This window comes from Antechinus flavipes, chromosome 3 (assembly GCF_016432865.1).
Source record: "Antechinus flavipes isolate AdamAnt ecotype Samford, QLD, Australia chromosome 3, AdamAnt_v2, whole genome shotgun sequence".
Lineage (NCBI taxonomy): Eukaryota > Metazoa > Chordata > Mammalia > Dasyuromorphia > Dasyuridae > Antechinus > Antechinus flavipes.
The window spans coordinates 579,593,713-579,609,179 of NC_067400.1; the positions used below are offsets into that span (position 1 = coordinate 579,593,713).

The 15,467-nt window shown below is 49.8% G+C and overlaps 1 protein-coding gene across 1 annotated transcript in view; it reads left to right on the forward strand.

Moving 5' to 3' along the window:
- RUNX3 (RUNX family transcription factor 3) overlaps positions 1-15,467 on the forward strand; it is a 91,420-nt gene that overhangs the window by 40,118 nt on the left and 35,835 nt on the right. The window lies entirely within an intron of this gene.

The window sequence follows — 15,467 nt, forward strand, 5'->3', positions numbered from 1 at the left end:
TGGCTCTGTTTTAGCAGAGGTTAATAGCCGGTGTCATTCCCCTCCTCCCCTTCTTCCCCCAGCCCACCGCCAAACCCCGACCTTATTGGAGGAAGTTTGAGATGTAAAGGCCCCAGGGTCTCTGTCACGGCGGGTACCAGTCCCTTCTGTGGGAACTGGCCCAGATGGCTCCCCCTTCCTCTGGCAGCCTCCTGGGCTTTAATTCAGTAAACTGAGGTTGAATTGCAGTAACACTAGCATTAACCTCAAAGAAATTCCCTTTCGGAAGTTTCCCATTAACAATTCATGGCCCCCAAAAGTTCCAAGGTCAACGCAGAAGGCTTTGTGGTACAAGGGAAGAAGCGCCGGGCCAGAAGTCAGGCAGTCTAGACTCTAGTCCCAGCACTCTCCCTAAAGTTCTGTGAGAACTGGGGCAAATTGGTTCCCCTCCTTGGGCCTCAGCTTGGAAGACCCCCTTGGGCTCTAACATTTTATATTCTAAGGTTTCTTAACAACCCTGACATATGGCAGCGGGGAGGGGGAACGAACTCAGAACCCCAGCGTTCTAAGGGAGGGCCCTTAGAACACAAAATGTCAGAACTCAGAGAAATCAGAATATCCCAGAAGTGAGGGATTTTATAACACAGAGGTCAGAGCTAGCAGGAGATATAGAGCTTAGAATATCAGAGCCAGAAGAGGATCTTAAAGCCCAAAATGTTAGATTTGAGATCTAGAAGAAAATTTAGAACCCAGAATAACTGAGCTAACTAGAACCCAAGAACACAGAAAGTCAGAGCAGGAAGGAGCCTTAAATCCGGTTTAGTTCAATCCCCTCATTTGAAAGAGGAAGAAACTGAAGCCTGGAGAGGGGAAATTATTTTTCTAAGCTACAGCTCATAGCAATGGGTTCTCCCAACCATTTTGACTTTTGGTCAAGTGTTCTTTCCATTACCTTCCCTGAGGGTCCTTGAGGGTCAGACTCGGAGGGGCCGGCTGGTTTGATGTGGTTGTGCCAGGTCTGGACACTAACTTTCATGAGGAAGGAATGAGGGGAGGGAACAGGACACAGGCTGTTTGTTCCAGGGATACATGGTGGGAGTAGGATCTGGGGATTTTTTCTTTACAATGCGGGAGGTAACTGAGCACTGCAGTGAAACCTGCCTTGGTAACCCAAGACCTCTTTCTACCCTTACCTTCCTAATTTTCACTAGGCTGAGCATGAAAGGCCCTGAGTCTGTTGGAAAAGGGGTTTCAAGTGTCTAGGTAGGAGCTGAGAAAGGAAAGAAGGAAGGAAAGAAGCAAAGAAGGAAGGAAAGAAGGAAAGAAGAAAAGAAGAAAGGGAAGGAAGGAAGGAAGGAAGGAAGGAAGGAAGGAAGGAAGGAAGGAAGGAAGGAAGGAAGGAAGGAAGGCAAGAAGAAAGAGAAGGAGGGAAGGAAGGGGAAGGGAGGAAGGGAGGGAAAAAAAGAAGAAATGGAGGGATTGAAAGGGGAATGAAAGGATGGACTTCATAATTCTGGGAAGGACTTAAAAGACCTAGAGTAATGTCAAAACATTCCCTACAACTTACAAATGCGTCTTCTTCCAACTGACATCACAGTCTGGAGAAATTTGTCTCTGGACAATTTTACATTCTTTGACTCTCTAACCTCCAAATATTGTAGGTGGGTACCTCACCTACGTCCATTTGGATTATAGCCCTAGATCTAGAAGGAATCTTAATGGCTAGTGAGCCCAACCCCTCATTTGACTGTTAAGGAAACTGAGGCTGTGTGATTTGACCAGGATCACATAGTTAATAAATGTCTGGGGTGAGATCTAGAAAGTGCTAAGTTGGTTCATTATTTCCAACTGTTACACAGGATGCCAGAAAGTATTTCTTCTAGGCTTTCCATCCCCTGATAATTTGTCCCAGTTCCTGGAGCAGCTGGAGCAGCTATCTCTTTCTCTCTGGTCCTGCCTCTTCTAGGCCTGTGTCTATCTAGAACCTGACTCCAACCTCCCTTTCTTGGGGGTTTACTTTACTCTTTTTATAGGATTTAGACATAGATGTACACAGCACATTTCATTAAAGGCAGTACACAAGGAATTTTATATATTTTAAAGTGAACATTTATTAAAATCTCAGGCATAAAGAACATCATTTTTTATTGATCAGAATAAATAAACTAAAATTAGCTAACAACTAAAATTTGCTCAAAAACGCAATTTTTTAAAAAAGATATAACGAAATTTTTTGATTGGGGGGGAAGAAATGCTAGGATGATACTAGGTAAATGTAGTACATAGTGTTGGACCAGGATTTTAAAGAGTCTCTAGCCCTACTGCTTTATATTAGAGAGGAAAGCGGAAGTAAATTATCCAGGTGCAGCAGAAATCAGAAGCCAAAGCTTCTGCCTATAAATCCACTGTTCCTTCCAGGTCTCCTCATTGATTTGCCTCTTCCATGATCCTAAGCCCTTCAGTGTCATTGCAAAAAACATTCCCCCTACTTCGCTTCCCCCACTAGCGCTCTCTCAGAGCTCACCTCTTCCATGAAACTTCCCAGATTCCAATCCAACTCCATCCAATGATCATTCATCAAACACCTATTACATGTAAAGGACTGTCCCTGGCACTAGGTATTTTTGCTCTTGTTTTTTCATGATCTCATTTAGGGGGTTTTCTTGGCAAAGATACACAGTGATTTGCCATTTCCTTCTCCGGCTCATTTGACAGATGAGGAAACTGAGGTAAACAGGATTAAGGGACTTGTCCAGGATCACCCAGCTGGTTTCTGAGGCTGGATTTGAACTCAGGAAGATGAGCCTTCCTGATTCCAGAATTAGTGCTCTATCTACTGCATCACCTAGCTGCCTCAACCACTTAGACACCCCCTGCCTTCTTCCTTCCCCTCCAAAAAATCACTTTCCTTAAAAATCTTGCATTCTACTGAAGAATAACATCTGTACCCAGACAAACATGCATGTGAAATGGGAGGAGGGAAAGCCCTTTATGATAGTTCAACTAGATGGCTGCTAATGTCTCTTCTAATTCTTAAATCCTATGATTTTGCAAAGTAGTGATCTTCTTGTAATATGTGGCCCATGCACCTATCCTTGAAGGAAATGAAGGTGAGGAGGGAGTGCACTCCAAAGGTGAGGGACAGCCAGTGCAAAGATAAAGAGACTGGAAAGAGAATTCTGGATACAGGGAGTAACAAGTAAATGAATTTGGCTGAAGTTTGGAGAATGTAAGGAAGTGGGTAACAGGATATAGATCTGTACAGGGAGGAGTCAGATTGTGAAGAGCTTTAAATGCCAATCAGACCCACCTGCATTTTATTATTGAAGTAGTAGGGAGTCACTGAGTCTTCTTGAACAGATGAGTAACATGGTCAAATTGGTAGTGCTTTAAAAAAAAAAAGACTATTTGATGCCTTATAGAGGATAGAGTGGAGCAAGTTGAGAGTAGAAACTGAATTCTATTACAAAAATATTAAAATTAAGAGAACCTGAACCAGAATGGTTAAAAGGTAAAGGGTGAAAGATATACTTTGGGGTTAAACTCAACAGCTTTTGACAACATTGGCTATGTATGGGGAGGAGGAAGATAGACGAGCTAAAGATGCCTTTAAAATGACCAACCTTGGTGTCTTGAAGGATGATGATGACCTTGACAGAAACAAAGGAGTTTTGAAAAGCTTTAAGAAGAAGATAATGAGTTTTATTATATTCAGCATGAATTGATTATGAAGCAACATAGTTGGAAATGTTCAACGGGCAGTAGGGGATGTCAGACTGGACCTTGAGTCACAAGCTAATCATATAGACCTGGGAGTCATCAACACAGAGATAATCATTGAGCCCACGGCAGGTGATAAATGCCCAAGAGAGAAGGTTTGGGAAAACAAGAAGAGTACCCAGGGCAGAGCCTTGGGAGCCATCTATATTTAAGAGTAGAACATTATAATGAGCCAGCAAAGGAGACTGAAAGGTATGGCCAGATAGATAAAAACTGAAAGAACAAGCCTAAAATCCTGAGGAGAGGCTATTGAGGAGATTGGGAGGATCAAGGAAAAGGAATATGGAGAGAAAGCCACTGGATTTATGATTTAAAAGACTGCAGTAACCCTAGAGAGGCATTTCCAGTTAGGGGGGTGAAGGCCATCAATGATACAAGTGACCGTTCTCTTAGGTTCTTCATAACATCTTCCCCTCATCCTTAACCATATTTTTAAGGTTCATTGTTGAGAGCCAGAAAGAGCAGTGAGTCCAGTTGCCTCATTTTACAGAAAGGAAACTGGGGTTGAGAGAGAGAAATGGGTCACCTGGGAGAGTTTGAGTCAAGATCTGAATTCCCATCTCATTGATTCCCCACCGTCGTACATAGCTTTCTAATGTGTTATATATTTGTGCATTTCATAACATATATACACAGCACATTCTAGTTTATTTTCTTCACAAGAAGTCTGTAAGAAAGGGGGCCAAAACATTACCAACTCCATATTACAGAGGAGGAAACTGGATTTCATCCCCTAGGCAGGGGATGCTGTAATTAGGGGGCTTGGGTCTCCAAAACAAGAAGTTAGGTCTGTCTCTGCACTCTGCACTCCCCCTCCCTCATCCTTCCAATAACACCACACTACCTCAGCTATGTCACTCTTTCTACTAGACTGGAAATTCCTTGAGTTTTAGCACTGTGTCTTTTTTATCTTTACATTTCCAAACACCCAGTACTGGGCTTTACATATGCTTCAGATGATCAGTATATCAATAGACATATATTAAGAACCTATTGTATGCTAAGGGCTCTGCTAGAAACATGAAGAAAGAGGAAAATCAAGCATTTGCAGTTCTCAAGAAATTCACAATCTAAGGGGATAGAGTGTCAGGCCTGAAAAGACATAGGATGTCAGAGCTGGGGAGGCCCTTAGAACCCAGGAGATCAGAGCTGGGAGCGCCCTTAGAACCCAGGAGGTCAGAGCCAGGAGGACCCTTAGAACCCAGGAGGTCAGAGCTGGGGGGGCCCTTAGAACCCAGGAGGTCAGAGCTGGGAGGGTCCACAAAGAATGTCAGAAGTGGGAGGGCCTTAGAACATAGACTATTAAAGTTTAAAAGGCCCTTAAATCCCAGGATGTTAAAGCTAGAAGGGACTTTAATTCATAGAGTTTATAAATATAGAATGTCAAAGCTGGAAGAGAACTTAAACTACAGAATGTCAGGAGCAGCTAGGTGGTACAGTGGATAAAAAACACTGACCCTGGAGTCAGGAGGATCTGAATTCAACTCCTACCTCAGATACTTGACACAACAGTTGAGCAAGTCACTTAGCCCCCAACTGCCTTGCCAATTAAATAAATAAAGAAATAAATAAATGAAACTCTATAGAATGTCAGGTGAAAAGAACCTTAGAGATCTTTTCTCCCAGCCCTCTCAGACACTGATGCCCATAGATTTTTACTGGGCATCTTCTCTGAATAAGACTCTGCTGCCCTCAGCAATTAGTCTCCCTCCAGCAGGGGTGCCCTTGTCCACTAGGACCCACCAGGGCAAGATCAGGGCCCCTTCCCCACCCCGCCAAAAGCAGCATTCCTTTATAGCTCTTTGAAGGACTTTCCTGTGTCCTTGAATTTTGGCCCAGAGGGGAGGCTGGAATCCTGGCCTGATCTTCCCTGTGTGCCCTCTACCCCAAGCCCTCTCCACCTGGGGATTCTCCCTCAGACCCAAGTCTCTTTTGCTTCGTCCCTAGGATACGCAGCCTCCTCTTTTGGTCTGAACACCAAGGGTCAGAGAACCGGGAAAGGGGGGAGGCAGGAAGCAGGGAGGGAGGGGGAAGGGAAGATGAAAGAGGAACTGGGAATGAACCACCAGCCACCTGCTCCGAGGCTTAAGCCCCACCCCCAGAGAGCTCCCTGGAGAGGCTGGTTCTAGGGCTTGGAGAAACAGTGCTTCCAAGCCGATGGGACTTTCCCTAGGCTGGACAGCTGGACAGCTTTAGGACCCCTACCTCAGGACCTGGCTAAAAGCAAGGAGCAGGCTGGGATTAGAATAGATGCTTAGCTCTGAAGCTGCATGCATTTCCCAAAAGACGGTTTTAGGATCACAGGATTTAGAGCAGAAAGAAACCTCAGATAGCCTATTTAATCCAATTTCCTCATTTTTCCATGGGAGGAAACTGAGGGGAACTTGGAGAACGGTGGGGAGAACAGTGGAGAGAACAGTGGAGAAATTGTTGGATTTTGAGTCAAAGGACCTGCCTTCAAATTTCATCTCTGTAGTTGGGCTTCTCACTTAATAATCTCCCTGGGTCTCAGTTTCCTGATCTGTAAAATGACTGGGGTTAGATTTGATGAGCATAAAAGGTTCCTTTCAGTTCTCAAACTATGATCCTATGATCCCAGTGCAGGCTCATGCAGGTGGGATGCTCTGGGAGCAGATCGTGGTCTCCCAAATCTAGCACCAGGGCTTTGTGCATTGAGGGATGTCCGAGTTCAAAGAATCCTACACTGTTGTCCCTTTGGGGGGCTGCATCCACAGCAAATTGCTCGCCTCTGCCTACTGGGCAGTACGCTACCAGCTGTCCCATGCCAGTTCCAGAGATCTCTGGAGGCCAGCTAATCCCGTGTGTTTTACAGCTAAAAACAACAGATTCAGAGAGATAAGGTGATTTACCCAATGTCACATAGCTTATAAGTAAGGATAGAGCCAGAATGTAAACCAAAATCCATGTCCTTTGACTCCAAATGTAGAAGACTTTAAACTTCCCCATGTAGGTTTTTAACTTGGAACAGAAAAGATCCCGCCCCCCCCCAATGGTATTCTTAATAACCATAATAATTCACAATTATATAGTGCTTTAAGGGTTACAAAGTAGCATATATTATTCCCTTTGATCCTCCAAACCAGTTGTCGGGTTAGGGGCTTTATTATCATCCCCAGTTTATGACTAAGGAAACAGAAGCTGAAAGAGGGAGGGACTGAGGGAAAGAAAGAAAGAAACAGAAGGACAGAAAAAGAGAGAGAGACAGAGACAGAGAGGGAGGGAGAGAGAGAGATAGAGACAGAGACAGAGACAGAGAGAGGGAGAGAGATAGAGATTCCTGACTTGCCCCGAGGCTCAGTTAATGCGAGTTTAAAGAGGGATTTGAATGCACATCTTGACTGGGTCGAGCTCTATCCCAGCCACCAAGTAATTGAAGGTTCTCATTTGAAAGAAGTATTCGACTTTTCTCCCTCGGACCCAAGAGCCCTAACTAGGAACGGGGATTGCAGAGCCAATCGGCTTGCAATGTGGAAACTCTAACGCTTAACCATCAGGGATTGTCCAAAAGTGGAGGGGGTGTTTCCGGTGGGCTTTCCCGTCTCTGGAGCCGTTCATTTGTTCCGATGTTATAGAGAGGACCGACTTTGGGTCAGTTCTAGGTGGGATTATATGGATGCTCACTGAGGTACCTTTGAAGATAGCTAGGACCTGAAGACAGGAAGAGCTGAATTCAAATCCAGCCTCACACACTTTAATTATTAGCTATTATTTGATCCCGGGCAAATTACTTCAACGTCTGCTTCAGGTTCAAATATAAAATGACCAGAATAATGATATTTACCTTATGAGGTGGTTGTGAGGATGAAATGAAATAATAAAATTAATAAAAAGCCTGTAGCACAGTGCCTGACACGTAGCAGGCGCTTAATAAATGCTTGTCCCCCCCCCCCTTTCCTCCCTTCCCTCTACAGGGTCCGGCAGGCCTCTTACGCCTCCAGGGGCTCTTTCGGATCCTTGCGGGTCAGAATCCTCCTAGTCTTAGAGACTCTGGCCCTCAGTTGCGGAGTCGAAGTCTGATCAGGGACCAGTAGGGATCGGACACTTCCCGGGCAGCCTCCGGGGCGGCTCCGCGGGGAGTTGGGCCGGCCGCTGAGATCAGCGGCAGCCGCTGAAATAACCGACGGGCTAAATATAACCTAGGGAGAGGGGGGGAAATCACAACTTTCCGGAAAAATGAACCGTGAGGAGAATATTTATAGAAACCGTTTCCAATCAGGAGTCCCCCAAGGCCCTGGAAACGTGTGGATCCCCCCCAGGGCCTGGGCGACCGCCGCCTCCACGTAGGGAGCACTCCCGCTGGCCTCAGTCTCGGCCCTGCGTCCACTCTGAAGTCGCCAGCTGGAGGGGCCGGGAGTAAGACCCAGGGTTAGATTGAGACTGGACCAGGGCAGACCCAAAGGGAATCCTGGGAACCAGACTCACCTAGTGGAAGGCGGGAGAGCCTCAGCTTAGCGGAGTGTTAGACCACTGGCTGTCATTTCGGGAAAGGGCCTGAGCGGGCAATGCTAGAACCTAGAACTAAGAGCCTCGGGGGACTTGACTACTTAGGCTGTCGGGGTTTCGTTTTTCCCCACCCTTAATAATACCAAGCCAGTGAAAGGCTGGATGGGGAGAAAGACACACCGGGAGTTTTGCGTTAGGGGAAATGATTTGGACGGGGAGACTTTGGAGTACATTTTTCGTGCTGAAAAGGATAGCTAAATTTGTATTCATTCAATGGCTCTACGTTCGATTTCCAGCTCGGATCCTCCCCCGGAACGCCTCTGGGACTCAATTTCCTTCATTGTAAAACCAGAGCGCTGAACAAGATTGTCTCTAAGGTCGGGGTCGCTTCTAAAAGCCGAGAATCTCGATAGCTCGAGAGTCCCTAACGATAATCCATGCAAACATCGGCGATCACTGCCGAATTTCCCATCCCCACATCCCCTAAGTTTTCCTCTCTTCGCCATCACTAAGATGAAAAGGTTGGAGTCTGTAGGTGGCAGGTAAAGACAAGGCACATGAAAGATGACTGGAGTTGTTAAGGAGCGGAAAAATAAAGAGGAATCCTTTTCTGGAGATTGGCGCAGGGAGGGAAGACTGAGATCTGCTGAAATGGATCCAGGTTCTGGGAAGATATGTGCTGAACTGCTCCCCACCCAGCTGTAGGGAGAGTGGGGTTCTAGTCTCTCATTGATGCCCCGAGTTGCTTTGGACAGCTCATTTAGCATGTCATTGCCTCAGTTTCCTCCTCCGTAAAACAAGAGGACTGCACTTGATCTCAGGCACTGGATGTTCCAGGATCCCTGCCAACTCTTAGATTCGATGTCCTAAGGGCCCTTCCAGTTGCGACATCCTGTATTCTTCGCTTCCACTTACGGCTTTGTCAGTGAGTTCCCAGGAGGCTGCGTTATAAGATAGTTTCAGTTCGGTCACTACTGACCCTTTCAGTCTTTTCAGTCACGGAAGAGAAAGAGGGGCACGCAGTTAGGCTGGGCTGGAGGGCGACAGGGTAGATTGGGCTGGCAGCGGCCGGAAAGCGAGAAGAAGGCCGCGGGGGAGGGAGGCTAGGTCTCGCCCTGAGAATGGAGAGGAGGGGTACTGAGGCTGGCTGGCTGGGAAAACCGCACTCTCCCCCACCCTCAGCCGGTTCCTGGGAAGGCCACGGGCGCCAGAGAAAGGACAGAGGCAGTCTCGGTCCCGGGCTCCGGGCAACCGGAGGGAGGCCGTGAGGGGAGGACACGTGGCGTTCAGGGAGAGCTGTCACTTAGCAGCCCAACCCCGCTGGCTCCTGGGCGTGGAGCCCTTATTCTGACCCTGTGTGTTCGCAGGAAGGAGCAGGGCACGGGCGTAAGCCCACTCCCACCCGGTGTGAAGCTTTCCGATGCACAACTCCCCCCCTCCCTCGGTTATTCCCCGGCTGTCCCCAACGCGCACATCTCACGCAACTTCCCATTTCCACTCACAGGTTCACACACAACGTTCCGGCTTGGTTTATTATTCAGACACACACGCACACTTTCAGCCTTCCACAATTCGCACAAGCACAAGCTCACACCCACCTATACTCCCGTGTTCGCGGGGCACGCGCTCCCTTGGGGCACCTTGGAGCCCGTAATCAGGCTCAGAGCACACACCCACGCAGACTCACAAGAGTTTGGACACCTCTACGGCTCACAATGCGTGCACTCCAAGCAGCTCAGCCCCTTACAGGTTCTTATTCACGCCTGTCCAGGTAGCGCTGACTGTGTGATTGTGTGTATGTGTGTGGGTGCTGAAGGGGAAGCCTCCGCACCGGTTGAGAGCCACACTCAGACCAGCTTAAGCGCCAGCTTCTTTTCCCTCAACCCATCAGACAATGGGCTCCTTGAGAGAGGGGTCTTCCTTTACTGTTCTTGATATACGGCGTCTGGAACACAGTAGGCGTTTTAAAAATGTTTGCTGGCTGGCGGGCTGACTACTGGGCTGAGGGCGAAGGACTATGAATTACCCCGAGGAGCGCAGGTCAGATCGAGATTGGGATTCAGGAGTATTTGCAACTCTAGGCCAGCCTGACCCACTACATTATTTGCTGGAGGAGCAGACCTGCCAGTCTTTAGCACCTAGAACCCGTCCCCGGAGCAAGAAGCTCGAGGGCACCTCCTTGTTCTCAGGAGCAGAGCCCGGGGCTCGGAAAAAGAAGGGTCTGAACAGGGCGAAGGACAAGCGCTTCCCACGAAGTTGAGTGGCAGAAGGGTGTCCGTCTATCCAGATGGGCAAAGAAGAAGGACGTGATCTTAATCTGACGGAGGCAAGGAGTGTCCGTCTGTTTGGGGGGAGAGACAGAGGGGTGTCGGTCAGCAAGGCAGGAAGAAGGAAGGTGAACGAGAAGGGACAACGAGGAAGTGACTAAGGAAGCGCGCCTGTCCATCCTCGACGGGGAGGCAGATGGGTGTCCTGGAGGGGGTGGTAGGGAGAGCCATGCAGTCCTGGAGCCTGGACTGACAAGAACGAACAGGTCGGCCCCAAGGAGCAGCTGCCTAGGCCTGGACAGTGCCAGCGGCAGCTGGGACACATCTGTGCGCAAGGCGCGCATTAGCTGGGGGATGGGGAGGGGAGTAGCCATCGACGGGACGGAGGCTCCAACTAGCGGTTGGAACGGGAATCGTTAACGGTTGGAGCCCGCCCAGGCTCTTCCTGCCCCGGCGAGGGCCAGAGGGAGCCCTAACCGACCGAGAGAGGGAAGGAGGAAGGGAGGCAGGGACGGCGCGGATTCTAGCCTGCCCTTCAGTGCGCCGTGGTTGCGCTCTCCTGTCCCGGATGCAGTGGGACACACACAGAAATACTCTGCCCCCCCCACCCCCCCGCTGTTTAGTAGCAGGGGGAGGGGCTTCTTTGCACCCCGGGTGCCCTGGATGTTGTGTCTCTTCTCCCCTGCACCCCACCTCCCATCCCATCTTTAGCTCGTCCTTGAGAAATGAGTTTTGTAATTTTGCAGCCTGCTTGGGGACGCCAGCCGAATAACTGCCCGTGGAGTCTGGAAAGGTTGCGGGGAACACGCGTTCCAAACCCCAAACTTCCCACCTGAGAGAAGTCTGGGTTGCTGAATATGCAAAATGGGTTTGGAATCCCTCGGCTCCTTCCTCTCGCTCGCTGTTGGAAGAAGGGTCTATATCCATTGGAAGGCATTAACAGAAAGGGGAACTGGATCGAAATGAGGCCTTCAGCTCGGGGGAGTCGGGGGGATGCTTGGAGAAACCAAGGAGCAGCAGCGGCTGGAGCGGGGGAGGCCGGGAGGAGAAGTAACAGGGTGGGAAGTGAAGAAAATATTAAGAGGAAAGCGGCCCGATGGCTGTCCATCCCAGCCCGTTCTCCCCGCAGTGTTTTTCCTACCGAATTAAAATTGGGGTTTCCTCGGGGAAATTACTGGGGATGAGGGGCCTGCGTGCACGCCAGCACTCGTGGAAAGAGACCTGTCCTGGAAGTCACGGGAATAAAATCGCACCAATTAGTCGGGAGACCTTGGGCAATCCATTTCTTCGGGGGAAGGGAAGGAAGGCAGGGCGGGGCTCAGTTTCCACCTTTTAAAAATGGAACTAACAATTTCAGCTCGACCTCGGGCTTCCTAGAACCAGTGGTCATGGTACACGGGTGTGAAAGCGATTTGTACACAGTAAAGCGAGGGACCACATGACAAATCTGGTTGTGCTTCTCTTCCATGGGTTAATCGTTATAATAGTTGACCTGTCTCGTGATCCTTAAGCCCCGGAAGGCGTGTCCGCAGGGGTGGATCACAATTAGGGACTCGGACGGATCCCAGTTCCCCAATTCTCCACTTCTCGTTGTAGTATACGCGGGATCCGGGAATTCAGAGAGCCGGGAGCCGGGAAGACCGTTAGAACAACTGGGCAGCGAGAAGAGGCAAGGACAGCTGTGTCCGGCTTCGGGAACCAGTCCCGAGAATGCCAGCCTCGCTCAGTGGCTGAGGAGGGTGGGAGGACTGTGGCCAGTCCTGGGGACCACTTTAGGACACTGACAGACTGTAGAAGAACCAAAGGAAAGTGGCCCAGGGAAGAATAATTATGATGATAACTGGCATTTATATAGCGCTTTGCACAAATGTCTCATTTTGTCCTCACAAAAACCCTGAGAGGGGAGGTGCTACTATCCCCAATTTACGGATGAGGAAACCGAGGCTGGCTGGTTAAGTGATACCTAATATCACCCAACAAAACGGCTGGCTGTCACGGAATTTGAACCCAGGTCTTCCTGACGTCATATGGAGAAGGAAGAATAGAAATGAGCCTTTATTAATTTTATACTACATGCCAGACACTGTGCTAAGGCGGTGGCATCCGAAGAAAGGCAGAAAGAAGAGGGGACAGGAAGTGTGGGGACTACGAAAAGGAAGAAGATGGCCTTTCTTCCCCCTAGTGGCTAAGGATTAGACCGAGTCTTTGGGGACCACACAGGGCAGAACCAGAAGGTGAGGTGGAGGAAGAGGTGGCCGGGAGGGCAGATTATGAAAGACTTATTAGATGTATCCAGAATTGGACTGGGGCTGCCCCAGTGTAGAGGAAACTCCAGGTCTTCAGCCGAGATAGAATAACTAATCTCTTGTCCTTGATGTTCTCTTGCTCAAGTTCCGGCTATGTTCTTTTTCATTCAGAAATTCTGATTTCACAGAGGAGGAAAACTGAGGCTCCTAGGAATGTAGCGACCCAGTTTGTATCAGACTCAAGGATTTGTGCATCACACAGGGCTTACTAGGGAAAACCCGCCCAAGGACCTGCTTCTCTTTGGAAGGGGTCTTTACATTGACCAAGCTCCCACTGCAATTCTTGCTCTTCTTGCAATTCTAAAGTCTATATACGTAGACCCCGGATGCTTTACCGGAACAGAGCAGGCGAGAAGGAAAGGAGGAAAACCTGTCTTTAAAATGAATTGATATGTATACTTATATTGTATTTAATTTATACTTTAACATATTTAACACGTATGGTCAACCTGCCATCTGCGGGAAGGAGGGGAAAAATTGGAACAAAGGGTTTGGCAATTGCAAATGCTGTAAAATTACCCATGCATATAACTTGTAAATAAAAAGCTATAATTTAAAAAAAAAAAAAAGGCATTGATAATGAGACGGTCTCCACCGCCTTACAAATGCATTCTGAATCCGAGCTACTTTGGTCAACACCCCGCCGGCCTCCCGGACTTTGCAAACCACCTGGGAGACGAGCTTGGTGCGACCAGCTCATTTGCAAGATCGGGGTTAGCTTTTGGCCTCTGAACCATCACCGGGGCAAAAGGTAGAGAGAAGAAACTAAATAACATTCGATCCCAGACCTTAAAGAGCATCTAGTTGATCACCCCATCCTTTTACAGATGGGGAAAATGGGGCTCAGAAAGGGTCACCTAGGTTAGCAAATAGCAGAGCGTGGTTTCTAAACCAGATGCGCTGCCTCCAAATCCCAGGCTGTTTCCCTGGGTCTCCAAGAGCAGAGATGGGTACTTGGAGGGCAGAACCCATCTCCCTGCACTTCAGTGCAACCCAGCTTTAATTCAGAGGCGCTTGTAAAGACCCATCCTGAAGCTGGGGAGGGGTCGAAGGCAGGTGCTGAGTCTCCGAGGGTCTGAGAACCAAGAGCCACTGAGACCCTTCTTCTCACAGGCCCTTGCAGGCGGGGCGCGTTTAATTGGGACTTCGGCCTCGGGATAAACTTTCTCCATTTCCCTAGCGGCCCCAGCCCAGCGAGACTGAGGAAGAAGGCTTGGGACCCGCGGGCGGATTTCGCACTGGCCTTACTAGGGTAGACAGTGCTGGACAAATGGGTGTGGGACGTGCGGGCGGCGTTGGCACGGGACTAAGTTGTGCAGATTGCGCTGAAAATGGGAATGGGCGAACTACGGCGGGCGTGTGCGCTCAGGTGGGGCCGCCCCGTAGAGAGTCCCCTAACTCTTGTAGCTCCTAAAAGCTTTTGAGGAAATTCACTTTCTCCCCGGAAAACAAAAACAAAGCTCCCTTTGCTGAAGGCTGGTGACTCATGGCACGCACGGCCTTTGCCCGTCTTGTCCCCTCACCAAACGGGTCCTTTTCTCTCCACGGGCAGATTGTTTTCCGAGAACGTGCCTACAACATGTCAGCGAGTTGATGAAGCAAAGACCTGGGTCCTTCTAGCTCCCAACCCCAAATTCGTCCTATTCCGGACTAACGAAGGGCGGTGGCCCTGCCAGGTGTCTTGAGTGACTTAGAGGGCCCACCGAAGGGCGATAATCTAGCCAACCCTTGGCAGTCTCGAGGTTGGAGCCGGCGGGTCCTCTTAGAGCATAAGGAGGACGGGTCCCCGCGCCAGGAAGCGAAGCCCGGACCCAAGGTCACAAAACGGGTGCTCTCGGAAAGCCTGCTTCCTTTTCCCCTCAGGGCTTTCCAGATCAGCACCAAGTGCCAGGACAAGAGAACGGGCTCTGGCGCCCCGGGCCCTCGGCCTGAGCACCCCCAGCCGGGCCAGCGAGCTCCCGGGGCTCCTTTTCTGCCCCGGCGGCCGGCTTCCAGAGAAAAAGCAAGCCTTAGAAAAGCGACTTGTTGAAATTTCGTTTGCTCCGCGCCCCGCCCCTGTCTGGCTGCTTCAGTCCCTGCCACCGGTTTGCGGATTTCTTGGGGGCATGGGAAAGGAGAGGGGGAGGCGTAAGGTGAGGAAGGGCAGGTTGGGGCGTCGCGGAGAAGGAGCGAGGCTAGAGCGTGGAGGACTTTGGAAGGAGAGATGAAATGGGGGAAGGAGAGTAGGTTGGGGCGTCGGGGAGGGCGGGCGGAAGCTTCAAGCCCCAGCAGCTAATTGCGGCCACTTAACTTCCCCACACACGTACACAAGTCGGATCCGAGGGGCTCCGGGAGCTTAGCCTCGGGGCTAGGAGAAATTTCGCTCCAGGCCCGAGAGCCTAGGGAACACAACGAGGAGACTGGGCCCCGGCCCAGACGGCGGCGCCCACCGAGCAGGGGAGCTGAAGCGAGGGCTGGGGGAGGGAGGAAAGAAGGATTAGCGAAGCGGTGCAACCTCCGGGGACTTCGGAAGCTCGAGTTTTAACTGGGTCGTTTGGAAAATAAATAAATAAATAAATAGGGCAAACAGCCCCCTCCCCCCACATCTCACCCCCTCAGAGCCTCAGCTCCCGTACTCGGCGCTCCGACACCCTCAGGGCGGGGGCGGGGGCGGGGCCTGTCCTAGGACAGA